The sequence below is a fragment of the Myotis brandtii genome, unplaced genomic scaffold (assembly GCF_000412655.1).
Source record: "Myotis brandtii unplaced genomic scaffold, ASM41265v1 scaffold251, whole genome shotgun sequence".
NCBI lineage: Eukaryota > Metazoa > Chordata > Mammalia > Chiroptera > Vespertilionidae > Myotis > Myotis brandtii.
Genome location: NW_005359516.1, coordinates 595,042 through 619,127, shown reverse-complemented (window position 1 = coordinate 619,127; position 24,086 = coordinate 595,042). Strand labels below are relative to the sequence as shown.

Genomic DNA, 24,086 nt, shown 5'->3' with positions numbered 1-24,086 from the left:
GAGGGAGGGAGGGAGGGGAAGGAAGGAAGGAAGGAAGGAAGGAAGGAAGGAAGGAAGGAAGGAAGGAAGGAAGGAAGGAAGGAAGGGAGAGAGAGAGAAAGAAAACCAAAATAATATTTGGTACTAAAATAATATTTTCCTATTCCTATAATTTTCAGTGATTTCTGGATTTATAAAATAGATGTTGAAAATTGAGGATACTTATGTAGTTCAATTCCAAATAAAAATCACTGAAATGCTCACACACACAAAAAAAAAAAGAAGAAGAAGAAAAATAGTGACACAATCAGAACCTTGGCATTAAGAAATTTGATCAAAAGCAAGTGTGCAATGTGAGCAGAAATAGAAAGTCTGCCGGCAGGGAAATGTTATACAAAATGTTAAAGCCTAAACCAGGAAGTGGCAATGAAAATGAAAAAGAATGGACAAATAGGAAATACATTTAGAAGCAGAATTGGCATGAGTTGTTAGATATGGGAAAGGAGGCCCTTGGATATTACTCTGAGGTTTGAAGCAGAGTCACTGGGAGAATTGTGTTGCCATCAACAACAACAGCAACAACAACAACAACAAAAGGCATGTAAGAATTAAACTAGAAGTTGAGGCTAAATAATTTGTACTATAGCCATACTATGGATTATTATGCAATCATTGAAGAGAAAGAGAAAAGACTCTATATTCAGATATGAAACTGTCTTCAAATTGTAGTGTTAAGTGAAAAAGCAAGGCATGAAATAGTACGTCTTCATTTGTTTTATTAAAAGAGTAAATATTACATGCTTACATATATATAAAATATTATAAATACATCAAATATTTCTGAAAGGATACCCAGGAGGCTAACAGTAGTGGCAGTAAGGAGAGGGATTGGAAGCAAGGGGCCTGAAGTAGGAAGAAGGCAGTTTCTTTTTTTGTTTTGTTTTGTTTTAATTTCTTTATTGATTAAGGTATTACATATGTGTCCTTACCCCCCCCCCTCCCAATTGCTCCCCCACTCCGAAAGAAGGTAGTTTTAAATTATGTATTTATTTTGGAATTCTTTCTTTTGTGCATGTATTACTTTCTCAATAAAAGTATTGAGTCGGTATTAATTAAAAATAAATTTTAAAAATAAACAAACCAATAGTGAAGAGACTGGGTTACAAGTCCTGGTTTGCCAGGTAGTGAGCAAGTTGCTAAACCTGTCTGTGTCTAGATCATCTCTGGTTGTCCTCATTTTATTTCATTACTTATGTTTAAACCATTTCAGATGGATGTAGGAAGGGTACAGAGAGTATGGGGCCTTTCATATTTATGAAGATCTCTTGAAATACATGGCAGAGGGTCCCTTCAGTTACCCATTTTAGCATCTCAATCAGCAAAAAGCGTTCTGTCCAAGTCAAGAAGCAGATGGATGTGTAGATCAGATACATAGAGAAGTGGTTAAACTAGCTTCTGCTACTTTCAGCAGTTCTTTTGAGCCCCACAGAGGCCAGAGATCTCACATGTTACCAACAAGTGTGTGTGAGTCTGGAGTAACTCCAATAGGAAAGCCCCAGTGAAGGTGGCCCGCCTTCTAAATACAAAAACTGTAAATAAGGTCAGTGTGGAATGGACCGAGAAAGCACTCGGCTTGGAGTCAGGCTGCCTTTCATGCTGGTCCAGCATGAGTAGTTAAAATGTTGAGCACTTCCTGTGTGCCAGGCACAACACACAAAGTAAGCACTTCACATACAGCATTAAATCCTTACAACCATCATTTGCAACAAATACTAAGTATCTCATTTCACAGATGAGAATGCTAAGAGAATTGGTAATACCTCAAGTCTCACAGCTAGTAAATGATGAAGCTGGTATTCAAACCCAGGTCCATCTGATCCCAAGGCCCATTTCCTGATCATTGGGCCATACTGCCCCACCCATACCCTCCATTGCCAATTTATAGTGTGAGCTTCAGCTAATCATTCTGCCTCTAAACATCTGCTTCTACATTAGTATAATTTATTATATCACTTCTCAGACCCCTTCCAAATTGTTTTGAAGACCTCATCTCAAACCTACCTCTTTCCACTTACTTTATTTATTTATTTTATTATTTTTTTTAAAATATACTTTATTGATTTTTTACAGAGAGGACGGGAGAGGGATAGAGAGTTAGAAACACCGATGAGAGAGAAACATCGGTCAGCTGCCTCCTGCACACTCCCTACTGGGTATGTGCCCACAACCAAGGCATATGCCCTTGACCGGAATTGAACCTGGGACCCTTGAGTCCGCAGGCCGATGCCCTATCCACTGAGCCAAACCGGTTAGGGTGCCTTTCCACTTACTTTAAATGAAGTTCTTTTCTCTTTTCCTGCATCCGTAGATTCACAGCAGGGGTGGGGAACCTTTTCTCTGCCAAGGGCCATTTGGATATTTATCACATCATTCTCGGGCCACACAAAATTATCTACTTAAAAATCAGCCTGCTATATTTGATCAAACATGTAATTAACTCACCCCTAATGCCTTGGCAGTGCCAGACCAAATGACTTTGTGGGCCTTATACAACCCGCGGGGGCTGGACGTTCCCCACCCCTGATTTACATTGTCAACATTCTCAATATTCCCACCATGGCAACTTCTAAACTGTTATTCCAAAACCCAAATTTCTCAACTCCCCTTTGAAATCTAGGTCATCAGGTTGTGCTGTGGCCATCTGCTAATGCTCATATTCCTCAGAAACTTCCCCACTTGGCTCACAGTTATTTCCTCTCCACTTCATTCTCTGTCATCATCCTGAAGCACTTCAACATCAACCTGGATAATCCACCCAACACCTGACCTCATGTATCCCAACTACCCCAGCCATGTTCCTCATTCCACACAGGTAATACCTTCATTCATGGCCACACTTTTTCCCTACCATTCTGCCTTACCCAGAAGACCACAAACTCTGACATTCCTCTCTCTGCCTTTTTCCATACACCAGTTCATCTGCCTAATTTCTCTGGGAACCACACATTATTCTATGTAATCTATTGGCACCTTTTCCCTTTTATGTTGGATTTTTTTTTTTCCAGCCAAGTTTCCAATTCAGAGAGATTTGAGTTTGATTCCTGGCTTTTCCATTCATCAGTAGGGTAATTTGGGTGTTATGTGGCTTCCTTAAGCTGCAGTTTTCTTATGTATAAAATAGTGTTTATAATATACTAGAGGCCCGGTGCATGAAATTCATGCACAGGAGGTGGAAGGGATCCCTCAGCCCGACCTGCACCCTCTCGCTGGCTCCTATCCACTCACCTGTCTGCCTGCCTGATTGCCCCTAACCCCTCTGCCTGCCTGCCTGATCACCCCTAACTGCTTGACTGCCTGTCTGCCTGATCGCTTCTAACAGCCTCTGCCTCAGCCTCTGCCACCGCAGCTTCGTCGGGAGGGACATCCGGAAGGTCATTCGGCTGTCTGGTCTAATTAGCATATTATGCTTTTATTATTATAGATGCCTTAGGCAGCTATAAGAATTAGAAATAACTAATGTAAGCACAGAAGTTGGCAGAATAAATGTTAGCTGCTATCCACCACGTGTACTCCTATGAGTCATCAATGTGACTAAGCCTTCCCTACTCTTTAGAATCCTTTTACATCTTGACCTTCACCACACCCATATTGACAATTCCTCCCCCTTCTATTGTAATGGAGAAAGAAGACTGTGACCATAGCAACTAGCTCCAGGGCACATTTGAGTTGCTCAATATCATTTGAGCCCTGAGGGCTGCTGACCCATTCTTTGACTTCTGTTCCTTCTCACAGCATCCATGTGCAATCCTTTGCTCTCTACTTAAGATCCCAACCCTGCTCCCATCCTTCTCACTCCTAGAAGATACCTTCACATTCGAAGGACCACCATCTATTATTAAAACCTTATTTTCCCTCCCTTTACCATCTTTTCATCCAACTCCTTGGCATCTCCTATGTAAGAATGGGGATCTCTATCACTTTCCAAAGTCAACTTCTCCCCTGGGAAAAGTTCACACAATTATCTCTCTTCCCTCTTACAGGTTCAGTCTTTCCTTCTTTGCTTTATCTTAGTCAGTAAAAATAGCCAACAGGCACATAAAAAATGTTAAATATCAGCAATCATCAAAGAAACGCAAATCAAAACCACAATGAGATATAACTTCATACCTGTTAGAATGGCTATCATCAAAAAGACAAATGAACCCTAGCTGGTTCAGCTCAGTGGATAGAGTATCCGCCTGTGGACTGAAGGGTCCCCGGTTTGATTCCGGTCAAGGGCACATTCCTGGGTTGTGGGCTACATCCCCAGTGGGGGGCGTGCAGGAGGCAGCCAACCAATAATTCTTTCATCATTGATGTTTCTATCTCTCTCTCCCTCTCTCTTCTTCTCTGAAATCAATAAAATATATGTTTTTTAAAAAAGACAAATGATGTGTCTTATCAAAGACAAAATAATTGGCAAGGATGTGGAGACAAGGGAAGTTTGTGCACAGTTTGTGGGATAATAAATTGGTGCAGCCACTATGAAAAATGGTGTAGAGGTTCCTCAAAAAATTAAAAACAAAACTACCACATAATCCAGCAATCCCACTTCTGGGTATTTATCCAAAGGAAATGAAAATAGGAACTCAAAGAAATTATCTGTACTCCCATGTTGATTGAAGCATTATTCACAATAGCCAAGACATGGAAACAACCTAAGTATCCAACAACAGATAAATGGATAAAGAAGATATTAGATGATAGATAGATAGATAGATAGATAGATAGATAGAGGAATATTATTCAGCCAGGGGAAAGAAGGAAATCCTGGCATTTGCAATAACATGGATTAAAATTGAGGGCATTATGGTAAGTGAAAAAAGTCAGTCAGAGAAAGACACACTGTATGATATCACTTCTAATGGAATCTAAAACGGCCAAACTCATAGAAACAGTAGAGTGGTGGTTACCAGAGGATTGGGGGATGGAAGAAATGGGGAGATGTTGGTTAAAGGGTACAAACTTCCAGTTATGAGTAAATTCTGGGGATATACAGCATGGTCATTTCAACTAATAATGCTGTATTTTATACGTGAGAGTTGCTATTACAGTAGATCTTAAATGTTCTCACCACACACACAAAAAAATGTAAATATGTGACATAATGGAGGTGTTAGTTAAAGCTATAGTGGTCATTGTTTTTGCAATATATAACTGAACCAAATCTTCAGTTTGTATATCTTAAACTGATACATTGTAATATATCAATTATATCTCAATAAAGTTGGGGGGGAAATTAAAATTTTTTTAAATCTCTCTTCTCAACCTTGCTTCTCTGAGCTATTCCAGTTCTCTCCATTCCCTTCATTATTTGGAAATGTATTTTACACTCACTTTCTCTTTACCTACCACTTGTTCCTTAAATGTCTTAACTTCTGAGAAACAGCTTTTCACAGGTGATCTTAAGCTTTCTAACTAACAAATCCAAAGGCATGTTGCAGTCATCATTTACCTGATCTCTATCCATTACTTGACAAGTGTTGCCCCCAAACACTGAATGGAGACAGGTAACAGAAAGAGAAAGGGAGTGGTCCTCCTTTCATACCTTTATCCCAAGTCTTCACAAAATGTTAGTGAGCAGGCCTAGCTGACTACCTGTATATAGTTCATTGCATTATTTTTCCCAGCTCTTCACTTTTCCATGTGACTTTGCAGTTCCTCCCACAACAAGTAGAGTGCACTTCCCTGACCCTTGACTTTGGGTTCAGCCATATCAGAGATCTGAAGTGTACATATCAGATTGGGCTTACTCTTTTGCCTTTCTGGCATCACCATCAGAAAAATATGCCTAACAAAGCCCACTGGTCCAGTAAAAATGAAAGATATGGGGCAGAGCTACCTAACCACTCTACAAACTACAGCCTGAAGCAGAGACCCTCCGCCCCAGCTGACCACAAACTCCAAAATGAGAACTAAATACTTTTTGTTATAAGCCATTGCCTTTTGGGCTGATAGGCTTTATTGTAACAATAGCTATCTAGTACACTCTACCTTCTCTCATAAAAGTTTCTCTTCCCTTAGCTTCTGGGACAGGTAACTATCCTGGATCACTCCTCCCATGCTTATATCTTCTTAACTTTCTTCACCATTTTTTTTACTCTGTCTACTTAGTTGGTCCTCTTCTCAACCTCCTTTTCTAGCCACTTCACAATGTCTCCCTGAGTGATCTCATTTTATTCCACGTAGGAGGGGCATATAGGAGGGGCATGTAGGAGGCAGCCAATCAATAATTCTCTCTCATCATTGATATTTCTATCTCTCTCTCCTTCTCCCTTCCTCTCTAAAACCAATAAAAATATTTTTAAATAAATTAACCATAAAAGTAAAAACTTATTTCTAGACATTCAAGTATATTCTATTGAGCCTTATATCTAGTCTTACGACAGTACAGCACTATCTTGATTAAATCTTTGTATTAAGTTTTTATATTATGAAGGGTAAATCCTCTAACTCTGTTCTTTTTCAGAGTTGTTCATATATTTCCAATTGAATTTTAAGATAACCTCATCAATTTCTGCAGGAAAAAATTCCAGTTAGGCTTTTGATTGGGATATAGTTTAATTTAGGGAGTATTATTACCTTAACAAACTTTCCAACCCATGAACATGGGATATTTTTCTATGTTACTAAATGTATTCTTTTTTTTTCTACTAAATTTATTCTTAAGTACTTTATTTTCTTTTGTTTGGGTCTTCTCTTTGTTTTTTGGGTCAGTCTAGCTAAAAGTTTTTCCATTTTTGTTGATGTTTCAAAGAGTCAACTTTTGGTTTGTTGGTTGAATCAATTGTTTTTCTATTATCTTTTTTTTAAATACTTTTTATTGGTTTCAGGGAAAGGGAAGGAGTTAGAAATATCCCTAACTAGAGAATCATTGATCAGCTGCCTCCTACATGCCCCACACTGGGGATGGAGCCTTCAACCTGGGCACATGCCCAGAGGGGGCATCAAACCTAGACTTCCTGCTTCATGGGTCAACACTCATCCACTGAGCCATATTAGCTGGGCTCTATTATCTTTTTTATTTATTTCTTCCTTAATCTTTATTATTTCCTCCCTTTCATCTCTTTTAGGTTTAGTTTGCTCTTTCTCTTTTTTCTAGTTTCTTAAGATGGAAGTTTAGGTTATTTATTTGAGAACTTTCTTCATTTCTAATACAGGCATTTGTAGCTAGAAATTTCCCTCTTGTAGTGATATTTTAGTGCATCCCATAAGTTTTGGCAAGTTGTGCTTTCATTTCTATTCATCTTGAAATATTTTCTAATTTCCCTTATGATTTTTGACCCACGGATTATTAAGATTATGTTGTTTAATTTTCACATACTTGTGAATTTCCAAATTTCTCTATTGATTTCTAATTTAATTCCATTGTGGTACAGAAAACATATTTTATTTATTTCAATCCTTTTAAATGTATAAATATGGTCTATCATATCTATCTCAAGTGTTGCTTGTGCACTTGAGAGGAATGTGTATTTTGCTGTTGTTCAAGTCTTCTATTCCCTTGTTCCTAGTTGTTCTATCCATTACTGAAGACAATGAAGTTTCCAACTATTATTGTTGAATGGATATCTCCTCTTAAATATCTCCCAGGTACCTTAAACTCATTATGTTCAAAATTGATTTTATACTCTCTCCTTTCTCAAATCCATTTCAGTTAATGGCACTAGATGCTCACAGAAACTCAAAAATTATTCTAGATTCCTTGTTTTCCCTTATATCCTATATCCAATAGGCCACTCCTCTTTAACCCATCTATCTCTGCCCTACTTAATTTGGGTTCTTGCACCTAACACCAGGACTATTATAATCAATCTACTTATCTCCATTCTTGCTAATGTTGTTCATTCCACCTAGCACAACACTTTTTTTTTTTTTTAAGTATGGTGGTTTTATTAACCTCCTTGGGCTGTTGCAACAAATTACCACAAAAATGGTGGCTTAAACCAACAAATTCATTTACTCACAGTTCTGGAGGTCCAAAATCCATTTTACTGGGCTGAAATCCATGTGTCAGCAGGACTATGGGGAGCTTTGGGGAGCTTTGACTCTTCCAAATTCTTTTTGTGGCTTTTAGCATTTCTTAACTGTGGCTGCATCATTCCAATTTTCAAGGAATGGATTATCAACTTTATGTCCACCCTGTTCTTTACACTGTTTCCTCCCGTGTGTGTTTGAATGTTCTTCTGCCTCCTGCTTGGTTCAGATCCTGGCTCCGGAGCTCTTTAACGACATACCCTTGGGGAGATTTCTGGACCAGACATCCACAGTTACTGACCTTGGGCTCTGGCAGAGGGAGAGCAGAGTGGACTGGAGCTGTGTGAGCCGAGGCCAGGGTTGGGGGCTCTGGAGTTAGAGGCAGAAGGCAGAAACCCCGCTTTCCTGTGCTGAGTGATTCCCTCATGCTGCAGAGGACGTCTTTCTCTTGCAGACCTTTCCCATCCAGGCAGCTTTTGCCTCAATACACTCGTTCTTCAAGACTTAAGTCCAGAGTCACCCTCTCCCATGGGGAGTCTTTGCTATATGATCTCATTCTTCCACTTGAGCTCTCAGCCTCCTGTGTACACATCTGTCCCAAGATTTACCACACAATTTTACCACTATCTTCCCCTCTGGAAAGCTCAGTCTCTTATAGCAGAGTAATTGGAACGCTCTAAAGTCAGACAATATAAATTAAAATCTTGACTCTACCAATTTCTAGCTGTGTGATTGGCAAATTATTTTATTTCTCTATGTCTCAGTTTCTTTATCCATATTATGAATATAATAATAGTACTACCTCATAGGGTTAAATTAAATTAATAGATTCAAAGTACTTAAAGTAAGTGTTAATGTTAATACTATTATTCACCTGTCGTCCCCAGCACTTTAGCAAAGGACTCAGAACAGAAAGCACGAAATAAACTGAACTTAACTGCTTGTCCCTTTTTTTAGTCTTTAGTGATGCTATTCTCTTCCTTCTATATAAATACCCTTCCTACCTTCCTCCTCCTTGCTTACTTCGTGAAATCATTCTTCAAGATCCAGCTTGTGTGACCTTCCTTTGTGAAGGCAAGCCTTCCCTTCCTAACACAGGCAATCAATGAGTCCTTTGTCAACATCTCTATCTTGTATTATTAATACACTAGAGGCCCAGTGCACAAAAATTTGTGCACTTTTGGGGAAAGGGGTCCCTCAGCCCAGCCTGCGACCTCTGGCAGCCCAGGAGCCCTCAGGGGATGTCCACCTGCCTGCTTAGGCCCGCTCCCCAGGGGATTGGGCCTAAGCTGCAGTCAGACGTCCTTAGCACTGCCAAGGAGGTGGGAGAGGCTCCCACCATCGCTGCTGTGCTTGCAGCCTTCAGCCCGGCTTGTGGTTGAGCAGAGCTCCCCCTGTGGAAGCGTACTGACCACCAGGGGGCAGCTCCTGCGTTGAGCGTCTGCCCCCTGGTGGTCAGTGCACATCATAGCGACCAGTAGTTCTGCTGTTAGGGTCAATTTGCATATTACCCTTTTATTATATAGACTAGTGGCCCGGTGCACAAAAATGTGTGTGCTCATGGGGGTCCCTCAGCCCGGTCTGTGCCCTCTCACAGTCTGGGACCCCTCGGGGGATGTCCACCAGCTGGCCAGCACAAACAGGGACATAGCATCAAGTCCCCCTGCACCAGAAGACCCAGAGTCAAGTCCCCACCCACTTGCGTGTGCCCCCTGGACGCAGCATTCAGTCTCATGGAGGGGCTGACAGCCCAGACACTGCAGCGGCAGCCATGGTGGTGGCGGCAGAGCGGCGAGGCTGCATCGGCCCGCCGGAGGGGCGGGTCAGCAGTGTGGTTCTGGGGCAGGGGCTGGGGTGTGGGGAGCAGCTCCAGTAAAGTTTAGTAAACCCCAGGCTCCCAGCCTCTCCTTGAGCGGAGCCCAGGGCAGGCTGGGGGCCTGGGTCCGAACACTGCAGCTGTGGAGGTGGCGGCGGCAGAGCGACAGAGAGGTGAGGCTGCATCGGCCTGCCGGAGTGGGCAGATCATGCCTTCCTGCTCGCCCCGGTCCCATCCACACTGCCACAATCGGCCCACAGGAGTGGGTGGGTTGTGCCTCGCTGCTTGGCCCCGCGGCCCCTGGCTGGGTCCACAGGCCCGCACACTGCAGCGGCAGTGGCAGAGCAGAGAGGCTGCATCAGCCCGCCCAAGTGGTGACAGGCCTTGACACTTCAGCAGCGGGGCTGAGGGGACTGGGTGCCACCATCTTTGTGACGGAGTGATGGAGTGACGAAGTGACGGTTAATTTCCATGCTACTCTTTTATTAGATAGGATGATTCTACATTGTCCCTATCACACTGTGTGACCTTGAGTAGTAGCAATAATAACAATTACCACTTAGTAAAAGCCTGCTGGGTTCCAGGAACCTAACATGATTTCTCTCATTTAATCTTCACAGTCATCCTGCTGTGAGACAGGAAGTGTTGTCTCCATTTCATTGATGAAAAAACTGAGGCCCAGTGTGGTTAGATAGCATGTCCACAATCAGATGGCTAATAGCTAAGTGACAGACTGAGGTTCGTAGCCAGGCCTAACCTCAAAGCTCAAACACTTTCTTTTATTGCTTTCATTAGTTTTCAAGTCTGCCTCTCCACTTACACCATGAGCTCCGTGGGGGCAGGGGCCTGTGCCAGCAGCTGGCTCTCTTAGGGGAAGAAATATGTCTCCCAGAAGTCCTAAAGTCTCCTGGGGGCAGAGCATCAGCGCTCTTTCTTCTGTCTCCCTCCACTGTGCTGAGGCAGGATTCTGTGCTGGCAGAAGAGTGAAAGAATGATTGAACAGCAGATGAAAGCAGCTGACCCCCAGGACTCTCTCAGTCATGTTTGCTGCTCCAGCATCTTTGGGGGCCATGAGGAAGCCTCCCAAGAGTCTGAGCTCACTGTCCCCTGGGCGGTGATGTCAGCCTCCTGCCCTGCCAGGCCCCTGAGACCACAATCACACTGACATCACCCTTGTTTCCATGGAGCTTAGTAAGGAACTCAGACCTTGCCCATGCCCCTGCCTGAGACAAATTCTGTAATCATGATTTTAGGGGTCCTTTCCTTTGCCCAGAAGTCTCTTTCCAGGTCTCTCATCGTAACGTACCTGTCCCCCAAGATTGTAAGCTATATTCAGTGTTTTGCTCTATATAAACACTGCCTGGAACCTCTGACACACCCATATAAATCAGGAAACACAGGGAATTAAAAAAAAAAATCTCCCCAGTGATCTTGTCAGACTGGAAAAGGGAGAAGATGAGCAATCGGAAATTAGGACAACTTGTCAACCTTTCCAGGATCTGCCTGTCACAGGTCCGTTCCACTTTAAAATGGCTGGAAACGTGAAATGGCTTCAATCTTGAAGTTTTGGGTTTTAAACTTTCCAGTCTCTGCTACTTATAAAAAAGCCATCTCAAGGTGACAGGAGAAGATTTGAGTCTGGGTGATGGACACACAGTGCAATATACATATCTTGTAACATAGAAACCCACACCTGAAACCTATATATTCATGTTGACCAATGTCACCCCAATCAATTTAATAAATAAAAATATTAATTAGTCCCAGCTGGCATGGCTCAGTAGTTGAGCGTCAACCTATGAACCAGGAGGTCATGGTTTGATTTCCCATCAGGCCATATGCCTGGGTTGCAGGATCAATCCCCCAGTAGGGGGCGTGTAGGAGGCAGCCAGTCAATGATTCTCTCTCATCATTGATGTTTTTATCTCTCTCTTCCTCTCCCTTCCTCTTTGAAATAAAATATATATATATAACAAAAAAACCTTAAAGAAAAAAAAGCTGGGGACAGTGAAACAAGGAAAGACGTAGGGCAGTGGTTCTCAACCTTGGCTGCACATTAGAATCACCTGGGAATCTTTTTAAAATCCTGATTTCTGAGCCTCATCCTCTGGAAATTCTGTTTCTTTGTTACTAATGTTGTGGCCTCACCCCATAACAAAGAAACAGAATTTCCGGAGGATGAGGCCCAGAAGTCAGGATTTTAAAAAGATTCCCAGGTGATTCTAATGTGCAGCCAAGGTTGAGAATCACTGACCTAGGGCAGTGGTCGGCAAACTGAGGCTCTCGAGTCACATGCGGCTGGCTCCTCGGCCCCTTGAGTGTGGCTCTTCCTAAGCCTTAGGAGTACCCTAATTAAGTTAATAACAATGTACCTACCTATATAGTTTAAGTTCAAAAAACTTGGCTCTCAAAAGAAATTTCAATCGTTGTACTGTTGATATTTGACTCTGTTGACTAATGAGTTTGCCGACCACTGACCTAGGGTATAAGAAGCAACAGAGAGCCTGGGTGGGCTGCTTTGGCTCACTGGAAATGTTATAGGAAAGAAGTGAGCCACCCTGAGCTGCTGTCAGCTCACTGGAAAGTCAGAGAAAAGAAGGCGTTGGAGACAGGTTCAGGTGGTTAGCCCAGAACAAGCTGCTGCTGCCCATTGCTCCCCTGGTTGCAAGTCTCATGGGGACCCTTAGAGTTTAAGAGAGAAAAAGTAAAACATGCACACCTGACATCAGGAATGAGCATGCTCCAGAGAGAGCCCATGCTGGCTTCTCTGACTTGAGGGGTTTTGTCTGCTTTCCAAGACAGGGATTTCAGGGAGGTCCCAGGGAGGGTCTCAATAGAATGAATATTCATCAGCTTTTCCAGGGGTATCCTTCCAGGGGGTCATTAGTCACTGCAGCTGGTCCTAGGGTCACTAGTCTGGTTTTGCTGCTTTTCTGGGCCTGGAGCTGAAATATAACTGAGGCCTAGATGTTATCTCTAAGGTGGAAAGGTCAGGGGATCTAAACCTCATGACCAGGGATATGCTAAGGAAGGAAAGGCACCCTGGGGGTGAGGTCCAGCACCAGTTTTGCCCACTGCTAGGCCCCGGGGGCTTTCCACCTGGTGACCTTCTGCATCTGGCTGTAAACTGCTCAGCCAGTTCTTTCAGCTCTGTCTTAGTTTCCCCATTCCACCTGCCAAGGAATTTTCCTAGCTTCTTACTCTCCTGGCTCAGATTAATATTTTGTTTAATCTGTTTCTCTATATACATTATGTCTATGAATATTATTCAGCCTTAAAAATGGAATTCTGACACATGCTACAACATGGTTGAAGCTTGACTACATTATGCTAACTGAAACAAACTAGACACAAGAGGACAATAATTGCATGATTATGGGGGTACCTGCTCTCTTCCCGCGACCAGCGCTGAAAGAGAGAAGGGGGGGGGGTTCATGAATATTGATTAGAACACGACGAGGGTTAAGGAAGAATGAAAAAAAAAACAAGACTGAGACAGAAATAGAGGAAAAGCTGGGCCTGGATGTGGCATCTGCCTTCTGATAGATGAACAGAGCCCCCAACACCGGAAGTAAGTTTAATATATACTCAAAGTAACGGGAAGTTACATCACATCTGGGTGGGCCTTGAGTTCCTGGCAACATAATGGGATCCACCCCTTTAGCACCTGGGCTGGAAAGGTCAGACTGAGTGGCATCCTTGACTCTCGGTTAGGACCGCCTCCAGGGTGTGGCTCTACCTGTGCCCTGGGTTCAGTTGACAATATTTTTAAGAACGCCCCGTTGTGCTTGCCAGTGGCCCCCCACACATGATCCTATTTCTATGAAGTCCCTAGACTAGGCAAATTCATAGAGACAGAAATTAAACAGTGGTTGCAGGGGCTTGGGGTACAAGGGAAATGATGAGCTATGGTTTAATAGATGCAAAGTTCAGGTTTGGGAAGATGGAAAAGTTCTGGAGCTGGATGGTGGCCATGGTTGCACAATAATATGAATGAGCTTCACGCCACTGAATGCTACAGGTTAAAATGGTCAAGTTTGTGTTATGTATATTTTGCCACAATTATAACAAATATTTTAAGTGGAGTAACATAATAAAGCCTGCACAGGTCATTTCTAGATTGATGGTTAGAGGTCTCAATGAGGAAGTGACATTGAAGCTGGGCTCTGAAAGATAAGAAGCCAGCCATGTAAAGATGGTGGGTGAGGGACAAGCTATACAGGCAAAAGGTACAGATAGTGCAAAGGCCTAACACAGAACACATTAGGACAGTGGTTCTCAACCTGTGGGTTGTGACCCCTTTGGGGGTTGAACGACCCTTTCACAAGGTATACCTAGACCATCGGAAAACACATATATAATTACATATTGTTTTTGTAATTAATCACTATGCTTTAATTATGTTCAATTTGTAACAATGAAAATACATCTTGCATATCAGATATTTACACGACAAATCATAACAGTAGCAAAATTACAGTTATGAAGCAACGAAAATAATTTTATGGTTGGGGGTCACCACAACGTGATGAACTGTATTAAAGGGTCACGGCATTAGGAAGGTTGAGAACCACTGCATTAGGAGGTTCCAGAAGCCTATGGAAGGCTGATGTGGTGGGAGCATAGAGAAGAAAGGAGGGAGAGCATCTGGAAAGGCAGGTGAAGAGGTCAACATCATACCCATAGACAACTCTGTAACGAGTTTTTTAATAAAGGGAAACAGAAATGGGACAGATGTCAAAAATGTCTGTGGGGAGATTTCCCCCCCCCCGCCCCCCAAGATGGGAATGATCTAGTAGAGAAGGAGAGAGGCAATGTTATAAGACTAAAGACTTTGAGTAAAGAGAAGAAATAGGCCAGCACGGCTGGTGTGGCTCAGGGGTTGAGTGTCAACCTATGAACCATGAGGTCATAGTTCAATTCCTGGTCAGGGCCCATGCCCAGGTTGCAGGCTCAATCCCCAGTGTGGGGCATGAAAGAGGCAGCCGATCGGTGATTCTCTTTCATCATTGATGTATCTATCTTTCCCTCTCCCTTCCTCCCTGAAATCAATAAAAACATATTTTTTAAAAGAGAGAGAGAAGGAATGAGATCCAGACCACTAGTGGAGTTTTTGGTGAACACTGATGCCAACATAATGCCTTGTTCCTATACTTAACAATACTGGGACTGGGTATACTTTCTTGTCCTTGTATTAAACAATCTTGAAATCAAGTAAAAGTAACTTAGCTGATTGCTCCAGGAAATACTTGTTCTTGGGAGGTAAGGCTGAACCAACTAAAATGACTTGTTCATCAAGACTCCTTCAAGTACAGCTGGCGTAGCTCAGTGGTTGAGCGTTGACCTATGAACCAGGAGGTCTCGGTTCGATTCCCGGTAAGGACATATGCTCAGGTTGCAGGCTCGATCCCCAGTCTGGGGCGTGCGGCAGGCGATCAGTGATTCTTTCTCATCACTGATGTTTCTATCTCTCTCTCTCTCTCTCCCTCTCTTAAATCAATAATAAAAAAAAATGTTTTTAAAGTCTCCTTCAAGACATTCCCTTCACTAAAGGCCCCTTCATGCCCACCATTCCAAAGCTGTTACATACTCTGTTCAGTCCTCACCAGTTCTCCTCCTTGCAAGACCCACTTTAAGGTCACCCAACCTGGGCCCTAAAACTCTGTAAATATCCTGTCCTTACTTCCCTACTAAGATTCAGCAAGTGCTATTCTCTTTTATTACAGTGAATCTAACAAAGTAAGCTTAACTTGACAAACAGGTTATTTCCAGTTGGTGTTTTGGGGAGTCAACAGTTAACACTGGATTTGATGGGGGCAAGATATTCATCCATTATAATAGGAAGTAGGGTATAGATGCAAGTGTTTTGAGGTTTAGGCTGTGGAGAGGTGATGGAGCCTTCTTCCTAAAATATAAAAATTATACCACAACTACCACATGTTGGTTTCCTGTTACTACTGTAACAAATTGCCACAAGCTTAGTGGCTTGAAACAGCACATATGTATCATCTCACAATTCTGTATGTCAGAAGTCTGAAAGGGGTCTCACTGGGCTAAAATGACGTGTCAGCCCTAGCCAGTTTTGCTCAGTGGATAGAGCATCGGCCAGGGGACTGAAGGGTCCCAGGTTCGATTCCAGTCAAGGGCACATGCCTGGGTTGCGGACTCAATCCCCAGTAGGGGGTGTGCAGGAGGCAGCCAATCAATGATTCTCTCTCATCATTGATGTTTTTATCTCCCTCTCCCTCTCCCTTCCTCTCTGAAATCAATAAAAATATATTTTTAAAAAATAAAAATAAATAAAATGATGTGTCAGCAGTGCTGCATTCCTTCTGGTGGATCTAGGGGAGAATCTATTTCCTCCTCTCCAGCTTCTGCAGGCTGACTGCGTTCCTCACCTGGGGCCCCCTCCATATTCAAAGCCACCAATTAGATCACTCCGACCTCTGCTTTTGTCATTACATCTCTGACTCTGACACTCCTGCATTCCCCTTTTGCTTATAAGGACCTTTTCAAGTCACCTTACATTGGGCCCACCTAGAACATTCTCCCATATCAAGATCCCTAATCACATCTGCAAAGTCCATATTGTCATGTTAGGTAACATGGTCACATAGGGATTAGGACAGTGATGGCAAACCTATGACAGGCATGTCAGAGGTGACACACGAACTCATTTTTTTGGTTGATTTTTCTTTGTTAAATGGCATTTAAATATATAAAATAAATATCAAAAATATAAGTCTTTGTTTTACTTTGGTTGCAAATATCAAAAAATTTCTATATGTGACACGGCACCAGAGTTAAGTTAGGGTTTTTCAAAATGCTGACACGCCGAGCTCAAAAGGTTCGCCATCACTGGATTAGGACATGGACCTTGTTAGGCGCCACTCTTCTGCCTACCGCATACTATTATAAACCTGTGATATTGTACTTTATAATAATTATATGTTTTGGTCTTTGTCTATGGTTCCTGGTTCACAGTTCCCAGAACCCTTGGAATTTCTTATGGGATTAGAGCAATGGGATCATTTTTTGATATACTCTTGGACCTTTGTCCTTAGTTCCTGAGCCATAAAGGTGAAACAGATGTCTTGTTATAATAACAAGCTCTTTCAACTGCACCTGAATTATATTAAAAAGGTGACTTTTGGAAAGCGTCTAGGCAAGCTAAGGATGAGAGCTGGTTGTCAAGGGGACCTACCATGTGTAGAGGGTTGGAGCTTTCAGCTGCACCCTCCAACCTACAGGGAGGGATGAGGTGCTAGAAGTTGAGTTCAGTCATCAATGATCAATGATTTAGTCAATCATACCTAGTAATGAAGCCTCCATACAATCCCTGAACTATGGGGTTTGGAGAGCTAAACTAAAATGTATCTATGTGCCAGAAGGGTGGTGTACCCCAAACTCCCCTGGGATGGAAGCTCCTATGTTAGAACCCTTATGATCAACCCCTTTATATCTCTTCATCTGGCTGTTCATATGTATCATTTACTGTTCTTTTTTTTCATGCTGATAAGAGTATTTCTTTTTTTAATATGTTTTTATTTATTTCAGAGAGGGAGAGGGAGAGAGAGATAGAAACATCAATGAGAGAGAATCATTGATCGGCTGCCTCTTGCACGCCCCCTAATGGGGATCAAACCTGCAACCCAGGCATGTGCCCTTGACCTGAATCAAACCTGACCCTTCAGTCCATAGGCCAATGCTCTATCCACTGAGCTAAACCAGCCAGGGCAGTGCCAATATTTTTAATCTAGCAATTGCACTTCTAGGAATTTACTCTACAGGTGTTCTCACATGTGTAAATAGCATATCCTACTAGGACATTTCTACTAACTAAGCTCCAGACTTTATTCAGATTTCACTGGGTTTTTCCATTCATGTCCTTTATCTACTTCAGAATCCAATCTAGAATACCACACTGCATTTAGCCATCATATCTCTTAGTCTCCTCCCATCTGTGACAGTTTTTCAAGCTTCCCTCGTTATCACGACCTTGGTGATTTTGAGGAACAATATTGGTCAGATATTTTATTAGATCTCACTCAATCTGACGTTGGCAGATGTTCTTCCCATGACTGGACTGGAATTATGAATTTCTAGAAAAGAATACCGCAGAGGTGAAATGGCTTCTTTTTTTAAAAAATATATATTTTATTGATTTTTTACAGAGAGGAAGGGAGAGAGATAGAGAGTTAAAAACATCGATGAGAGAGAAACATCGGTCAGCCGCCTCCTGCACACCTCCCACTGGGGATGTGCCTGCAACCAAGGTACATGCCCTTGACCAGAATCGAACCTGGGACCTTTCGGTCTGCAGGCCGATGCTCTATCCACTGAGCCAAACCGGTCACGGCGAAATGGCTTCTCATTGCATCACAGCAGGGGGCACATAAATCCACTGAGCATCACTGGCGATGTTCACCCAGATCTCATGGGTAAGGCAGTGTTTGCCAGGTTTCTGCACTGAAATGGTACTATGTTTCCCTTTCCAAACTCTTTGGAATCCAGACACTAAGTCAAGTCCACCTTCATGTGTGGAAGGGGGGCTAAGCTCCGCCTTTTAGAAGAGGAAATATCTGCATATGTTCAATGAAACTCTTAGGAAAGGAAGATCACCCCCCGCCCCCCAATCCTCCACCCTGCCACCCATTTACTCATTTATTCAAACATATAGTTTTGTCACTATGGACACATGTACATTTATTTTATGTTTCAGGTAGTAATCTAATACTACATTATTTTATTGTTCAAATTGTCTCAGCTTTGACCACAGGGAGCTCCTTCAGGTTGGTTCCTGTGCCCTTTTGATATATTCCCATCCTGTTGTTTTTTTGATTCTGTTGCCTGGAGGCTAGCCACTAGTCTTCCTCTCCTTCTTCAGTGGATCTGGCCTTCACTGGGGCTGGGCTGGACCGTCTCTTTGTGGAGGGCTAAAGTCAGAAAACATTGCACTCTCCCTAGCCGGTTTGGCTCAGTGGATAGAACGTTAGCCTCAGACTGCCGGGACCCAGCTTTGATTATGGTCAAGGGCACATACCTGGGTTGCAGGCTCAATCCCTGGCCCTGGTCGGGGTGCATGTGGGAGGCAACTAATAGATGCATCTCTCTCGCATTGATGTTTGGCTCTATCTGTTCCCCTCCTTTCCACTCTTTCTAAAAATAAATGCAAAAATATATTCTGGTGAGGATAACAATCAATCAATCAATCAATAAACAAACAAACAAACAAACAAACAAATAAATAAATATAAAAGCAGTGTTTCTAAATCCACTTTGTGTAATTAAAAAACATTGCATCTCAGTTGTGTCTGTCCCTAAGACAATTAAGAGGCTCTGCATGAAAGCCCAGGGGTCTTGCTCCCAAACCTCCCTCCAACTGTGGTGCACTGGGACCCCGGGACTTGGAGGTGGGGGCCTACATCTGTCACATGACCACTGTCGCCATGGCACTCCAGCACAGCTTCTCCAGGGACCAGGACACAGGGAGCTGGTCTATAGGGGAACAGCTGGCCAGCTTTTCTCCAGGGTTCTCAGAGAGAGCCTGGCTAGATAAAGTCATAGATTTGTTGAGCTAGACCCACACCTTGAGATCTCACATCATCTATTGTACAGAAGTCCCCCCTTATCCATGGAGGATACGTTCCAAAACCCCCAGGGGTTGTCTGAAACTGTGGATAGTACCAAACTCTATATATACTAGGTTTTTTCCTATGCATACATACTTCCAATAAAATTTAATTTATAAATTAGGCATATTAAGAAATTAACAATAGTAACTAATAAAATGAAATGATTATAACAATATGTTATAATAAAGGTTATATGAATGTGGTCTCTGTGTGTGTGTGTGTGTGTGTGTGTGTGTGTGTGTGTGTCAAAATATCTTATTTTAATGTGAGGGATGAAGAAAACTTTCCTCTGCCCTTCTAGGTTCTTTTGGCTGGTCTAATACTCAAATAGACATGAAACAGATTAACACAAGAGAATACGACCACATTTAATTACATATGCACATATGAAAATCCCACATACATGAGAGAATCCGAGTAAGATAAAATGGTATCTATATGACATTCTGAGCCAAGGATACGGTATGGAGCCTGGGGCTTCAGAGGGGAGGAAGATCCGTCCCAGGGTAAAAAGAACAGATATTCAGTAATTAGAAGTTTGTCCTGCCCTATGGATAGGTCATAAAATGTTATTTCAGATGATAACGCTTATTATGGGCAAGTTTCTCGTGAGCCTTCGGGGTCTCAATTGCATTCAGCTCAAACTAATTCACATGCCAAAGGGGCACATCTCGGGAGGCCTGTCCTGAACCCCTTCAGTACTAACGTACAGTGTGGATACACAGGACAAAGGGATGATTCACATCCCAGGAGGACAGAGAGATTTCATCATACTCAGAACAATGCACAATTTAAAACTCATGAATTGTTTATTTCTGGAATTTTCCACTTAATATTTTTGACTACTTTTGACCATGGGAAACCAAGGAAAGCAAAATCACAAATAAAGGGGGAATGTTGTATGTTTATCTTCTTACCCAAAGCCACCCAGTTCCACAGTTCTCCCTCTGAGATGACTGGCAGAGAAAACTTTTCCCCCGAGGAGTGGAAGAGGAAGAACAGGGCTGTGGTATCTTTTGGTATTTATGCAACTAGCCAAGCACCAAGTGAATGGGGAAGGTGGAGTAAAATGGAGTAAATGTTGGTGTGAGTGTGTACAGAAGGGTGAGCATGTTTCAGAGGAACATTAACTTATCTTTGTATGACAAACCCACCTTTCATTCCTCTCCCCCAAATTCTACCCAGGTCTTCTCTCCATCTCCACTGCCACCACCCTCGTGCCACCAACATCTCTCACTTAGGCCATAACATGCTTAACCTTACACTCCAAATCATTTTACAGACAGATTATCTTTTAAAACACAAATCAGATTATCCCACTAATCTGTTTTAAACCCTTGAATTGCTCTCCATTGCTATCATGATAAAGACCAAGAATTTTAACCCTACAGATCCCTTACCTTACTTTGCACCACTCCTTCCTCACTGTCCAAGTTCCAGCCACCTCAGCTGCACCTCATGCAGGCTCCTTACCTTGGGGTACTCCTCCTTCCACTGCAACCCCATTTAAAAAAAAATATGTATTTATTGATTTCAGAGAGGAAAGGAGTGAAAGAGAGAGCTAGAAACACCAATGATGAGAGAGAATCATTGATCAGTTGCCGCCTGCATGCTCCACACTGGGGATCGAGCCCAAAACCCGGGCATGTGCCCTGACCGGGAATTGAACCGTGACCTCCTGGTTCATAGGTTGATGCTCAACCACTGAGCCATGCCTGCCAGGCACAACCCCATTTCTTGACTCCTATTCTCCTTCGTTGTTCAGACCTACTAAGCCTTAACTAAGGGGTCTGTTAGATGACTGTAAGACTTTGGAGTCATTTCTCTCAAATGCCAAAAACAGAGGGGAAAAAACCCTCTGAGGCTTGTGAGAGGCTGGGACAACTGGCTATTGGGAGATGATAGTGGTAGGAGGGGCTGCCACAGGGGTGGCTCCCAACCTTCACAGTGGGGTCTCCAGCTGCCGAGGCAGATCACCCCCACTCTACCTGGGCAGATCCTTGCGGAGCACGAAGGGGCGTGGACTTCATGTCAGCGAAAAAGCTTCAGATTCTGCTGCCACCTTATGGCGGGCATACCACAACACAGTGTTCCAGACTCTGGTTCCTGATTCAGGTCAAATCTAGGGCCAAAAAGAACAAGGGAGGCATACATGTTAATTTTTTTAAAATATATTTTTATTGATTTTTTTACAGAGAGGAAGGGAGAGGGATGAGCTAGAAAGGAATCGAACCTGGGACCCTTCAGCCCGCAGGCCGACACTCCATCCACTGAGCCAAACCAATTAGGGCACATGTTAATTGTTATATGCATACAATAATTGGAAAATGTACTTTCATTATAAAATAATTATAATACTTCTCATAGCATAATGATAAGACCAGTATCTTGTGAGCCATACACACCTCATTTGGCTCAGCATTGGGCTAGCTGTGTGATGCAGGGCAAGTCACTTTAACCCCTCTGTGAGCCCCAGCTCTCGCATGGAAATAATAATAGTATGTACCTCCACACAATGAGAGGTTAACTGTGTTAATAATCAGCATTGGGCTAGCTGTGTGATGCAGGGCAAGTCACTGTAACCCTCTGTGAGCCCCAGCTCTCGAATGGGAATAATAATAGTACGTACCTCCACACACTGAGAGGTTAACTCTGTTAACTCTGTTAATAAAGATTGTTGGGCACTGAGTCCCTGGTATATGGTGCTCAGTTATTACAGATGAATGATAAAGGTGGACAAGGAAATCAAGGTAGTTCTTTTCTGGATGTTTTCTTCTTTTAAAAAAAATTTGGGTGCACAATTTGAGTGAGTCAAAATCCTTGGTTTATAAAGCATGCTCATCCCTGATTGTGCTACACATAAAAAAATGTACTTATGTGTTGGGATTGGGTGCTTAGAGACTATCTGATTCAAGAGTTCAGAATAATTCTAGGACTGAAAGGAAACACCTACCCACACTTAAAGCGTGCACACATGGATAAGTTCTTCCCGATTGGTCATAGTAACTCATATTATCCTGCTGTCATCTTTAAGGAAGACTGTTCCCTATCTCATCTGGGCTATGTAGTGTGGGAACTTCAGGATTTTAAAGGTTACTTTAGATGTTGTGGGAGTAAGTTCTAATCTACAAGGAAAGGTGTCTTGTGACTTTCTTTATAGGGACACAGTGGCCAAATTGGAGGGAGCAAAGAGCCCTCTGCTGGGACAGATGACTGAGTGCTTTCTGAAGGACAAGATAAATGCATATTTCTCATTTTCTCCTAGTGTAATTTCTAGTTTCAAAAAAAAATAACTAACTCTGTTCTTTTTTTCTAATTAATTTATTTCCATAGTTATTTGCCAGGTGGGCTCTTTACTCCTGATAAAGGACTTTTTGTTTTCCTAAAATTCTAAAATATTCAGTTGAGCAATTCTCTCTCTCAGGGAACAAAAGCACTTAAAAGCTATGATTTTATATGTGAAAACACAGCTTAGTCCATATATCTTAGACTTAATATGTTGTTTTCTTACTTATTTTTTAAAGAATCAAGAAATCTTGATTTCTCTGTGACTCTACTGCTATTTAAAATTATCCCCTCCCCCCTCTCTTTTTATGACTTCCAAGTGGCTGTGCTTTCCTGTTTGTGTTCATATATTTATTGGTTACAGCGTGGCTATAGAATATAGCCTATACAATTTCTGCTTTTTGGAAGTTAAGGTTTCTTATATGCAATAAATTTTTATGAATATTTGTAGCTGGCAAGCATTTCACAGGCTGCAGATCCAGGTTTGGTAAAACAAAATATAATTGTTTCTGTTACAAATTTTTCCCTCTACTTTGAGTATCCATTACTCCTAATGACTATTAAAAATAAAACCCATCCAAAGGACCTAAATAGACACCTTTTAAAAGAGGACATTCAGAAAGCCAAGAGACATATGAAAACATGCTCAAAGTCGCTAATCATCCGAGAGATGCAAATCAAAACAACAATGAGGTACCATTTCACACCTGTCAGAATGGCTATCATCAACAAATCAACAAACGACAAGTGCTGGAGAGGATGTGGAGAAAAAGGAACACTTGTGCACTGCTGGTGGGAATGCAGACTGGTGCAGCCACTATGGAAGACAGTATGGAGTTTCCTCAAAAAACAAAACATGGAACTCCCATTTGACCCTGTGATCCCACTTCTAGGAATATATCCCAAGAAACCAAAAACACCAATCAGAAAGGATATATGCACCCATATGTTCATAGCAGCACAATTCACCATAGCTAAGATCTGGAAACAGCCTAAGTGCCCATCAGTAGATGAATGGATTAGAAAACTGTGGTACATCTACACGATGGAATACTATGCTGCTGTAAAAAAGAAGGAACTCTTACCATTTGCAACAGCATGGATGGAACTGGAGAGCATTATGCTAAGTGAAATAAGCCAGTCAATGAAGGAAAAATACCACATGATCTCACACATTCATGGATAATAGAGACCATTATAAACTTTTGAACAATAATAGATACAGAGGCAGAGCTGCCTCAAACAGATTGTCAAACTGCAGCGGGAAGGCCAGGGAGGGTTGGGGGGCAGGAGGGAGGGGGGTAAGAGATCAACCGAAGGACTTGTATGCATGCATATAAACATAACCAATGGAC

At 42.4% G+C, this 24,086-nt stretch overlaps 1 protein-coding gene across 1 annotated transcript in view; it reads right to left on the bottom strand.

The window, feature by feature from the left end:
• EXOC6B (exocyst complex component 6B) overlaps positions 1 to 21,564 on the bottom strand; it is a 524,781-nt gene extending 503,217 nt beyond the window's left edge. The window contains exon 1 of the mRNA XM_005867756.2: positions 21,435 to 21,564. The gene's annotated coding sequence lies outside the window, so the exon portion shown is untranslated. The remainder of the gene's footprint in view (positions 1 to 21,434) is intronic.
• Between the last annotated feature and the right edge of the window lie 2,522 nt (positions 21,565 to 24,086).